Raw genomic sequence first — 12,881 nt, forward strand, 5'->3', positions numbered from 1 at the left:
ATTAAGCACATTGATCCCACATAGAAGTGGAAAAAGATGAAGTTGAAGAAGATGAAGAAGAAGAAGACATTTCTGGCTCATCTGTACCTGTATTCAGACATTGATTTGAACTGCTATTTGCTTTAAAGTGTGTCACGCCAAACTGAAGCTTTGTGACTTAGGGTCTTCCTGTGGACAACATCGCACGGAGACACTGTCTGTGAGCATCTGGTCAGTGTGCTGCAACTAAAGAATGATATGATCCTTGTAGTTCAAGCCTCACATTAATTGTGAGTCATTCAGGTGCTGGTCACTGCAGGAGACAGTTGACCAGAAGTGGTCTTGACACAGCGAGACATGCTGAGCCTGCTCTTTTCTCCTGCTCATTCTTCTTCTCCAATTTTTTTCCTGTACACATGTGCTGGATTCAGCAAGGCACTTCATAAATGAACTAAGCCACTTTAGAGATTGCACTGCAAATTTAGGCTGATGGTTCATTAAAAGCTGAGTATGTTACTTTGACTGTACTTTGGATGGAAAGAAACTGTTGCTAATAGTGTGCACAAAACTAATCTGTGTAAAAACTTGTGAATTTTTGTTGCTTTTATCATACTGTTGTATACAGTATATACTGTACAGTGTAAGATGCAAGGTATACCAAAAGATGTGCTTACTTTGTAATCAAACACACAATACTAAGGGATTAACACCGTAAGAATGCAACCAAAAACCAAAAGTGATAAGTAAATCAAATGGTATGACTAGCCTGTCAATCTCAACTCTAAACCTGGCCCACCTCTAAAGTAAAGCACGCTCGCTATTCATCTCCCATCATGCTCACTCTGTGTCTCTCTTGACCCTGGCCTTTCTCCATCTAAAGAGTAAGTTTCTCTCCTTTCCTCATTCTAACTTGGGCATTTCTTGGAGCAACACCAGGTCAGCACTCCCTCTAGTGACCACTGGAATCTCTATACTGTATCTCCGAACCCTACACAGTCTTCGAAGGGTTAGGGGCCTTGTGTATAAAACCTTGCTTTGATTCTATACTAAAACTCTGCTTACGCTAGAAAGGCAAAAATGGTGTACATGCAAAAAATATAACACTTTAAAAAACACCCTTTTCAGATATTCCTGACCTAATCACCATATAAGCCTGGTCACGTTCCTGAGTTTCACACTACGAGAGAACACAGAAAAGGAAACTTCAATGAATGTGAATTTGAGGTGTTAGTGGTATTTGGTGGAGTTTAAGGAGTGGCCCATGGGTCTGCTTCATGGTATGCACTATGTTACTAAAATAAGACTATTTTATCCTCAGTCTTTAAGGCCACAACTGGTGTAAATATGTTCATTAATGAATTGGGCACAAGGTGGTTCAGTCATAGCACCGCTGACTCCTAGTAAGAAGCCTGGGGGTCAAGCCCAGGATGCTCCCAGGTGTGGGGTTTGCCTGTGGGTCAGCATGGGTTTGCTGTGGTATCCCACCAAGTCCTAAGACATGCAGGTAGGGTGAATTGGCGATGTTAAATCATCTCTTGATGTATGTATGTGTTCACCATGCAATGGGCTGGTCTGTGGGTGGTTTCCTGCCTGCGCCCGTTGCTTTCTACGATAGGCTTCAGGTGCCCCTGGCCTGGATAAGTGGTTTTATAAGATGGATGGTGCAATAAATAGTATAATAGTATAATCTGTCCTGCCCAAAGCAGCCTTTCAAACAAATAGAGAAAAAAATACTCTGTACAATTTCAATTACAGGTTAGTTCACTTTTACAGATTTAGCTTGAAAGAGGTTATTTCAACTTGAATATGTTCTTGTCGGCAAACAAATCCTTGGTAGTCAGCAATGAGCGACTAAAACAGTAGTGCATGTGGTTGTGGCTTATGCATGCCTATACAAACAGCGGCATGGTGGTCTGAGAAAATCTAAATCACATGTGACACTCTGACAAAATATTTAAAATACAAAAATGTGGCATCTGTGTCTTTGATGAAGCAAATAAATAACAGAAAACACTCCAACTTCCAAACCATTTAACTAAGTCACACCTGAATGTTACGCTATGTATAACTTCTTTGAGAGTCAGTCAGTCATTGTCCAACCTGCTACATCCTAACACAGGGTCACAGGGGTCTGCTGGAGCCAATCCCAGCCAGCACAGGGCACAAGGCAGGAACAAATCTCAGGCAGGACACACACACCCACACACCAAGCACACACTAGGACCAATTTAGAATCGCCAATACACCTAATCTGCATGTCTTTGGACTGTGGGAGGAAACCGGAGCACCCAGAGGAAACCCACGCAGACACGGGGAGAACATGCAAACTCCACACAGGGAGGACCTGGGAAGCGAACCCGGGTCTCCTAACTGCGAGGCAGCAGCGCTACAAACTGCGCCACCCTGCATAACTTCTCTAACTTCTTAAATAAGAAAGAGTTTATTTTGCCACAATTAAAATATGTACACAAATCAACCTAAAACACAATGCATTCTATCATTTAAATATTGTTCATGGTATTTGTGTCCTTTACAATGATGATGACTGAATATTAAACCGATTTAGAAGTCCTGGACCGGTCCTTTAGGAGTTGCATGCTGAATTTAAGCCTATGTTACAAAGACCATCATGTAGAAATCATACAATTCCTATTCTGTTACAGGTTTAGAAAATGGATGGATAAATGGATGGATGGACATCAGAATGAGACTGACGTGTCATTGAAATATGCAATAGTATTATTGCCTAAACTTTTTTGTTTTTCATTTCACATAACTGTCTTTTTTTGTAAAGCGCTTTGAGATACATATCCTGTACAAAAATGTGCTATATACAGTAAATAAATGTTAAACAAGACTTCTTGTTCACTTCATTGTCCTACTGCATGAAGTCACTAAAATGCCAGCACCAAAGAAGTCTGTATAGGATGTATGGATGCTCAAAACTTTCAGTAACCTTAAGCTAACCTCAGCGTTGCCTTCTTAAGTAATATATTTTCTATTGTATATTCAATTTAATTTTTTGTGCTTCTTGTAGTCTGTAAAACTGTCTTTGTGCAGCGTGCTGTAAGCCTATTTCCGGCTGAGAGGATGGCCAATTTGCCCAGCAGTGTTCCCTATACCCTTGGGTGTGTGGTGGTGTGTTCAACCAGAACTTTCTTCAGGGTCATCGTCCATTATTCAAGATTTACCCAGTTGAGATTCATGTCAGCAAACAGGAATGAAATATCCAATACCATTTGTTCCCTTAAAGATAGTCACAATAAGCTAAATCAAGAAGCAAGGAGATCAATTGCAGGAAATAAACTTTTACAAGACATTATGGTGCATCTTAATCTTCACACACTGCTGAGGAGGACCAACAAAGAACGCTCCATGTGCGCCTTTAATTTTGTGGAAAAGAAGCAAGCAGTATGGTGCTCCTGTTACAAAGAATTGCAAAATCCTGTTCATAAAGAACAGGTATGTGTGTAGAAATTTATTTTACTGGGTGACCAGCAAACACCTCGCCACACGATAGTTAGCACTGGAACTGGATAAGCAGAGTGTAGAGTAGGTTGAGTCATTCAGTGTGTGCAGTCTACCTTCTTTTTCCATGTTACTGTGGCTTGTGCTGTTCTGCCCTTAAGTCTTTAGATTCTACATGTGAGGTGCTGCTGTTTTTAATTTGTGAAGAACCAAGCCAAGAGATTTTCCTGAACAGCTGGTGGTTCCAAGGCTCTCGGTTTACTTAACGTTGAAATCTTGTTGGCTATTTGAGGTCAGATGACATCACAATAATCTGATGACAACCAAAACAGACCAGACACCAGGACCCCATTGTTTGACTGAATTTTTGTGACATGAAAGCTGCTTTAACTTGCATGTTTTGCTAGTTATTAGCAAAAGAAGCAGACAAATTATTAGTTAGGTAAGTTCATGTAAATGTCAGAGAAGTCTGCAGACATATAAGAAAACTGTAGCGTGGCTCCCCCATCATTTTAATGCCAAAAACATTGCTATGAATTTTGAAAGGCACTATATGTGAGTCATAATGTGCTTCATTACACGTGAGTGCTTCTGCTTATAGGAGTCAGGTAGAACACCGACTGGTGCAGGACAATGAAAGACTTACCTTCAAATAGGGATACAAAAGAATTGTCAAAAAAAATTGTAACGATGGTTCAAACGGTCAAAAAGACAAAAAAGTGGGGAGGGTCAAAACTGAAATAAGTCAGAAAATCCAAGGTCAAGGATATCAAAAAGTGAGGTCCTAACCAAAATAAAAGCGCTGACTGTGTGGGAGTTATTTGGACTCCTTTCAATGTGCGCCACCGTCACAAATGGTCCTTGTGTATCGAGAGCACGATTGTGTTGGCATCAGGTCACATGCTTGACTGTTTTATTGCTCTTTCGTATCAATTTATCATGTTTTTGTTTTTTTTCCATACAGTTTTTCCTCTCCTTTTCACTCACTATTTGCCTATTTGATTATAAGGATTCAGTTTATTACACTGGTTTTTGGTTTGCACATTTCTGCAAGATTTTTCTGTTTGTATTTTTATTATTTCATCGCCCTTTTGTTTACCTATGTGTACCACCATTTGTTTACGGGTTTCCTTGGTTTATGACCCAGATGTGCATGGCCTGTGAGGTGACAATATAAAAGGTCATCATTAAGGTCATGTCTCTTTCCAAGACTATGGATAACCACCTTTGATCATTGTGGTTTATTTTGGTAAGTATTCTTTGCACTTCGTTAAATCATTTTTGGCTTTACATTCAACTTTGTCTTGTTTTTGGTACTCATCTTATGGTTCTGGTGCTCATTTAACTCAATTCCTGGCTATGTGATCTCCACTTGCCTCGTGACTGCATTTCTTCTCCTTATCCTTTGCCTCATCCTGTTCTATATTTTCTATCTTAACACAACATTGACAATCAAATTAAACCAAAGCAATAAACAAAATGAGATTGCATAATCATAATAATAAAGAAATTATTGCATCAAACCAATAAAATGTAAAATAAATGTTCCCAAAAGCATAACTTGGTAGGCCTGCTCTGCGAGTCATTCAATAAATAAAGGCCTCCTTGCTTCTCCTATGCTATGTAGATACAGAAATGGTTCTGTTCTTTCTCAGATGCTATGATACCCTGGAAATAACATCACCATGCTGTCCCGTACATGTATAGTGTATGTACTCATGTGAAATGTATACAGATAGTCCCCTACTTATGAACTTTTGAGTTTTAAACTTTCATACATACGAACAAAGTGGCCTTCAAGTCCAAAATTAGCACTTAAGGATAACTCGCATGTCCGGCAAGTTGTGGCAACAGGTACGGAAAGATCTTATTTTTGTTATTATATACGTTATCTCACATACAATACTTCTAAGTTGTTCAAAGAACATTAAAAACCACAGAAAAACATTGTTTATATGTCCAAATTCAGAGCTGTCCGAAACTAAAACATTTATCCACACGTACCAATACGTTCTGGACTTACTCAGAAAATGGACTTACGAACAGCCTTTCGAACCTGTTCGTAAGTAGGGGACAGACTGTACTATATAACCAAAAGTTTGTGGACACCTGATCATCACATCTGTAACAGTCTCTACAATTCGAGGAAAGCTTTCTGTAAGATTTTTGAGTGTATATATGAGAAATTGTGCCCATTCAGCCAAAAAAGCATTTGTGAGGTCAGGTACTGATGTTGGATAAGAAGACCTTCCAATTCATCTCAATGACGTTCAAAAGATTTGAAGTCAGGGCTCTGCACAGGCCACTTGAGTTCCTCCATGTCTTTACAGGCTTTGTGCACAGGGACACAGTCATGCTGGAACAGAAAGGGGCCTTCCAAAAACTGTTGCAACATAGCTGGAAGCACACAATGGTCTAAAATGTATTTGCATGCAGTAGCATTAAAAGTACCCTTTACTGGAACCAATGGGCCACCCCAAACACTGTGAAATGGCCCCAGACCATTATTCCTCCTCCACAAAACTTTACAGTAGGCACTATGCCATTTAAAAGGTAGCATTCTCCTGGCATCTGCCAAACCCAGATTTGTCCATCAGACTACCAGATAATGAAGAGAGATTCTTTACTAAAGAGAGCAAATTCCTACTGCTCCAGACTCCAAAGGCAACGTGTTTTGCACCACACCAGCCAATATTTGCCATCGGGCATCATGAGCTTGAGCTTGTGCACAACTGTTTTGACCATTGAAACCCATTTCAGGGAGCTCCTAATGCACAGTTTTTGTGATGACATTTCTTTTAGAGTTTAGATAGAACTCTGTTTAGAGTAATGGACTACTGCATAGTATCTTAAACTGTGAGTCATGGGTTGCCACCTTTTGAGGCAAGGAGGGTCGTGACTCACTATTATATTTAATGAGGCCATCATGGGCTGGGTTTTGAAAACACTAAGAAATAAAAGCTTGGGGTGTGAGATAAAAGAGTTTAAGAAGCACTGGATTGGCAGTTTTTACGTGATACTGTATGTGCTTCAACAGCCAGAGGCCCTACATTGAGTTTGTGTGGTCTACCGCTTCATGGCTGAACTGTTGTTGCTCCTAAAAACTTCCATCCTTCCATCCATTTTCCAACCCGCTGAATCCGAACACATGGTCACAGGGGTCTGCTGGAGCCAATCCCAGCCAACACAGGGCACAAGGCAGGAACCAATCCTGAGCAGGGTGCCAACCCACCGCAGGACACACACAAACACACCCACACACCAAGCACACACTAGGGCCAATTTAGAATCGCCAATCCACCTAATCTGCATGTCTTTGGACTGTGGGAGGAAACCGGAGCGCCAGGAGGAAACCCACGCAGACACGGGGAGAACATGCAAACTCCACGCAGGGAGGACCTGGGAAGCGAACCCAGGTCTTCTAACTGCGAGGCAGCAGCGCTACCACTGCGTCCAAGTACAGGCCGAACCCGAGCGTGTTTAGCTTCCGAGATCAGACGAGATCATACTGGTGTGGCCGTAAGCCTAGAAGCTTCCATTTTGCAATAATAGCACTTACATTTGACCAGGGCAGATTGAGCAGACCAGAAATTTCAGACACAGACTTGTTGCAAAGCTAACATTCCTATGAGTGTGCCACGTTTAAAATTACTGATCTCTTCAGTACGACCCCATTCTACTGCCAATGTTTGTTGATGGAGAAGGCATGGCTATGGGTTTGATTTTATGCACCAGTTAATAGCGACTATAACTGAAACACCTGAACTCAGTAATTCGGAGAGTGTTCTACATACTTTTGCCCATATAGTGTATGTGTGTATATTTTAAAAATGAATTTGCAATGAAATGTGCTAAGTAGAACCAGTGTTGAAGATTAAATTGAGGTTGTGTACATTTCCAATGCACTCACATTCAAGATTTTATTTCCAGAAGTAACTGTTGCCTACATGCATAAAAACTGGCAACAGCGGAGGAACAGTTGGAGGCATTATACCCCCTTAAATACTGGGGAGGATACCGCTAGAGGTCCTCTTTTCTGTCAGGGTTGCTCACACTCAACTGCCATGATTTCAGCGGTGGAGCAAGCGCCCTGTACCTTGGCTGAGGTCTGCCTTTCATATTCCAGTGACATGGATCAGGAAGGTATACATTACTCCATGAAATGGCACCAACAAACAAAGAAGTCCAAAGTACAGTGATATGACATTGATATGCGACAGGAAAATGGTGGAGGTGACGGCCCTCATATACATCAGTCAGTGTATGAGGCATCCCAGACAGAGACACATAGTTCCTACTATCGATCTGAAGTGCATAACATTTTACTCTCAAAAATATGTATAAATACTGCAACATACATATTTATTACATATGCAGTGTAGTTCTGCTTTGTATAAATTTACATTTATTTAATTCAGCAGCATCCATCAAAAAAGCACACTCTGCTATTTTATGTCGCCATAAACAATACTAATGCATTCCAATGTGCCCAGAGGCTACAGCAAATAATTCTGCTAAACACAGAAAATGTAACATCTGTCAGGGAAACAGATTACTGTGCAAACCTCATAGCAGAAATTAAAGACACATCTGGCTGGTAACTGCAAAAAACAGCTTTCGCTTCATGCAAGTCTGGATCATCCATCCTTTTGATTTCAATATCCATATGATGGAGTAGGCGCCCATGTTTATCACCTTCTGCTTTTGGGCAATATATTGTAACTGAATACATAAACTACGACTAGAGACAGGAGATCATTTTAATGTGGCTGGCAGCAGTCTAATTTGACACTTATTCATCCATCCATCCTTCAATTTCCTGAACCAGCTTTCATTGTCCCAAGGAGCTATAATCCACTTAACAGCATTAAGCTCAAAAAAAGGCACTAACTCTGGATGGAGCACTGAGACATGGCGGGGCACAATCAGCCACACTCGCACTCACGTGGTGACAAATCAAAATTATCAGTCAACCACCATACACATGATGGGGGATGCAATGTGTATGGTGGAAAAATTTTAAGGAGTTCACAAGCATTCACGAGTTATGGAGTCGGAGCCATGTGCATCTAAACACAAGGACCACTCAGGACCACAGAAATGAAGGCCCCACATAGTAAACCACTTTCAGTGTTCAGGGACACTTAGCACCTCAAATCTCAGGTCTGGTGCCAAGAGCTGCCAGCTTTCATAGACCTGAGGAGGTCAGCTTCCTGGATTTTAGAAGCCTCGCTGGCAGCATGAACCTTTGCTTCTCCTTCATGAATGAACCCCTGTTAATACACATCAAAGTTTATGGCAGCCAATCAACATACTGTAGAGGAAAATACATGCATTAGAAAAGTGGATGTCGTGTGCTTGCTGTAAATTTCATTGGGTCACAATTTAAGTATACTCCCTAAGAAAGTAAGAAAGTTGCACTAAGAAGCAGAAGCAGTATTCATAATTACGCAAAAACTGACATGCAGAAAAAATAGATAGATAGATAGATAGATAGATAGATAGATAGATAGATAGATAGATAGATAGATAGATAGATAGATAGATAGATAGATAGATAGATAGATAGATAGATAGATAATTTATTTGTCCCCAAGAGGAAAAATTAAAATTCAAGAACCATATAAAATTATAACAAAATATAAACCCCTAAGGCGGCACGGTGGCGCAGTGGTAGCGCTGCTGCCTCGCAGTTGGGAGACCCGGGTTCGCTTCCCGGGTCATCCCTGCATGGAGTTTGCATGTTCTCCCCGTGTCTGCGTGGGTTTCCTCCGGGCGCTCCGGTTTCCTCCCACAGTCCAAAGACATGCAGGTTAGGTGGATTGGCGATTCTAAATTGGCCCTAGTGTGTGCTTGGTGTGTGGGTGTGTTTGTGTGTGTCCTGCGGTGGGTTGGCACCCTGCCCGGGATTGGTTCCTGCCTTGTGCCCTGTGTTGGCTGGGATTGGCACCAGTAGACCCCCGTGACCCTGTGTTCAGATTCAGCGGGTTGGAAAATGGATGGATGGATGGACCCCTAAACACACCTAAGATATTATAGCTTGGATAATAAAAGTAACATAAGTAGAAAATAATACCAAGGAAAAAGAAATTCATGTTGCAGGCATTAGCAGTAATTTAAACCTCACTGCATCACACAGGTGCTGAATCTAAACACATGTGTATGTAATAGTAATATTCATCATTGTTGTAGTATTCATCATTGTTGTAGCATTGTCATGTATGCAAAATACAGTTACATTTTCACTAGCATGCCTGGACAACATGAAACAAGTGATCGCTCCATACTGCCATGACAGTGAACTATATACTGTACTAAAATACAAAACTTTGTTTTACTTAATAAAAAAATCTAAATTAGTCTAGAGTTACCAATATACCAATCAGATACATCCTTGGAATGGAAAGGGTGAAATCGAGACACAACAAGGGAGAACATGCAAACACCACATGGGTATTGCCCAGGCTAGGAAGTTAATGTAGGTCTCTGGATCAGTAAGATAACAAGGCTAAGAGCTGTGGCACCATGTAACCCAAAATATTATGATATATTTAGATCCTTCTGTACACACTGTTCAGTCAATCAGTAGTGCAACGGCTAACAGTCACAGCTTCGGAAGCCAAGGTTTGAAACTCTCATCCAGTAACTGTTTGTGCAAAGGTTGCATATTTTGCAGATGTATGGTGGGTTTTTTCTAGGTATTCTCACTATCATAATACATCACAGAGATGTGCACATTAGCTAAATTAATAACTCTTGATTAGCCCCATGTGTGTGTGCTCTGTGGTGGACTGGTGTTCTTATACTGCTGCAACCAATTCTGGCTTTTTCAGTTGTAAACTGGATTATATCTTGTCATGTGTGGACTACTATAACTCTGTACTGACATAGGAGTATCTGTAAGTGTTACCAAGTCACTGCTGAAGATTTTGACGTCAAACTTCAATCAAGACTCTTTTAATGTGTAGCTCCAGACCAGTGGAATGAGCTGCCAAGTCCATCCAAACCACTGATTTACTCACGATGTTCAACAAGTGTTTAAAGACTCCCTTCTTCCATGAATTTTTGGATGTGAGGTTCTCAGTAGGGAAAAAAAGAGTAACAACCTTTCTTCTGTGTCTGGTGTAAAGCTCGTTACTTTTGATAGTCAGAGCTGTAAGCTTGTCCTGTAACATGTTTCAAACCAGCAAGTAGATTGATGTTTACTCCATTATTTTGACCTCTTTTGTAAGTCAGTATAGATAAAAGCACGTGCTGAGTGAAAAAGTCAGAATTAGTGTAAGCCGCCTTGATTTGGGGTGTTCATAAGTAATGTAACAATTTACTTCATGAAGTAGAAGTACATAATAAACAAGATTACTTGCATATATTAAAATATATGTTTCATTTTAAATGTTTAAAGTCTAGATATTCTCAATTGTAATACTACTTCTTCTTCTTCTTTCAGCTGCTCCCGTTAGGTGTTGCCACAGCAGATCATCTTCTTCCATATCTTTCTGTCCTCTACATCTTGCTCTGTCACATCCATGACCTGCATGTCCTCTCTCACCACATCCATAAATCTTCTCTTAGGCCTTTCTCTTTTCCTCTTCCCTGGCAGTTCTATCCTTAGCATTCTTAGATAGATAGATAGATAGATAGATAGATAGATAGATAGATAGATAGATAGATAGATAGATAGATAGATAGATAGATAGATAGATAGATAGATAGATAGATAGATAGATAGATAGATAGATAGATAGATAGATAGATAGATAGATAGATAGATACTTTATTAATCCCAAGGGGAAATTCTTCTCCCAATATATCCAGTATCTGTCCTCTGCACATGTCCAAACCAACACAACCTCACCTTTCTGACTTTAGAACATTAGAACACTCTAAATGAGAACAGGCCATTCAGCCCAACAAAGTTCACCAGTCCTATCCACTTGTTTCTCCCAAAAATACATCAAGTCGAGTTTTGAAAGTCCTTAAAGTCCTTCTGTCTACCACACTACTTGGTAGCTAATTCCAAGTGTCTATCGTTCTTTGTGTAAAGAAAAACTTCCTCATGTTTTGTGCAAAATATACCCTTAACAAGTTTCCAACTGTGTTCACATGTTCTTGATGAACTCTTTTTTTAAAAATAACAGTCTCAAGCCTCTGTACTAATTCCCTTTATAATTTTAAACTTTTCAATAATGTCATTTCTTTATCTTCTTTAACTTAAACTAAAAAGGTTCATCTCTTTTAATCTTTCCTCATAATTCATCCTCTGTAGCCCTGTGGTCAGCCTAGTCGTTCTTCTCTGGACCGTTTCTAGGTCTGCTATGTCCATTTTGTATCCTGGAGACCAAAACTGCACTCAGTATTCCAGATGAGGCCTCACCAGTGCATTATAAAGGTTGAGCAGAACCTCCTTGGACTTTGAACTTTGTCTCGCAACCATCCAACCTGAGCCGACCCTCTAATGTATTCATTTCTAATCCTGTCCATCCTCGTCACACCCAGTGCAAATCCTAACATCTTTAACTCTGCTCTGTCGCATGTTTTATGGTCAGTGCCACCGTCTCCAACCCGTATAACATAGCTGGTCTCACTACCGTCCTGTAGACCTTCCCTTTCACTCTTGCTGATACCCGTCTGTCACAAATTACTCCTCACACTCTTCTCCATCCATTCCACCCTGCCTGCACTCTCTTCTTCACTTCTCTTCCACAATCCCCATTACTGTGTACTGTTGATCCCAAGTATTTAAACTCCTCCACCTTCGCCAACTCTACTCCTTGCATCCTCACCATTCCACTGACCTCCCTCTCATTTACACACATGTATTCTGTCTTTTTCCTACTGACCTTCATTCCTCTCCTCTCTAGAGCATATCTCCACCTCTCCAGGGTCTCCTCAACCTGCTCCCTACTATCGCTGCAGATCACAATGTCATCAGCAAACATCATAGTCCATGGGGACTCCTGTCTAATCTCATCTGTCAACCTGTCCATCACCATCCTCAATTGTAATACAAAGCTGTCATTTCTCACCCTTTGATGGAGAGTTGAGCTACAGAATAAAGACATAGATCACTAGCAAAAGGTTAGACATCAAAAATAGCATCATATTCATAATCACTAACCTTAAAATAGTCTAAAAACAGTACCCCACATGCTTATATTTGAAATTTGCCATTTTTGACCATCTGGGAGTTGCTCTTAGAGGGCTAGGGCCACCGGTAAAGAACAAAATATAAAAAATATTATCATATTGACGATCAGCAACTTTGAAATGGCATAAATGACACTCCACATCCCCATATTACTCATCCCCATTTTTTTGTGAAAAGGAGTCATTTTGAACCCTCGTAACCCAGTTCAAGTCTTTCTGATCATTTTTGCTGGAGTTCATGTATTAATTTATCTTTCATCATAAACTTGTAAAGGAATCAAAAAAAA

The sequence above is a fragment of the Erpetoichthys calabaricus genome, chromosome 3, assembly GCF_900747795.2.
Source record: "Erpetoichthys calabaricus chromosome 3, fErpCal1.3, whole genome shotgun sequence".
NCBI lineage: Eukaryota > Metazoa > Chordata > Cladistia > Polypteriformes > Polypteridae > Erpetoichthys > Erpetoichthys calabaricus.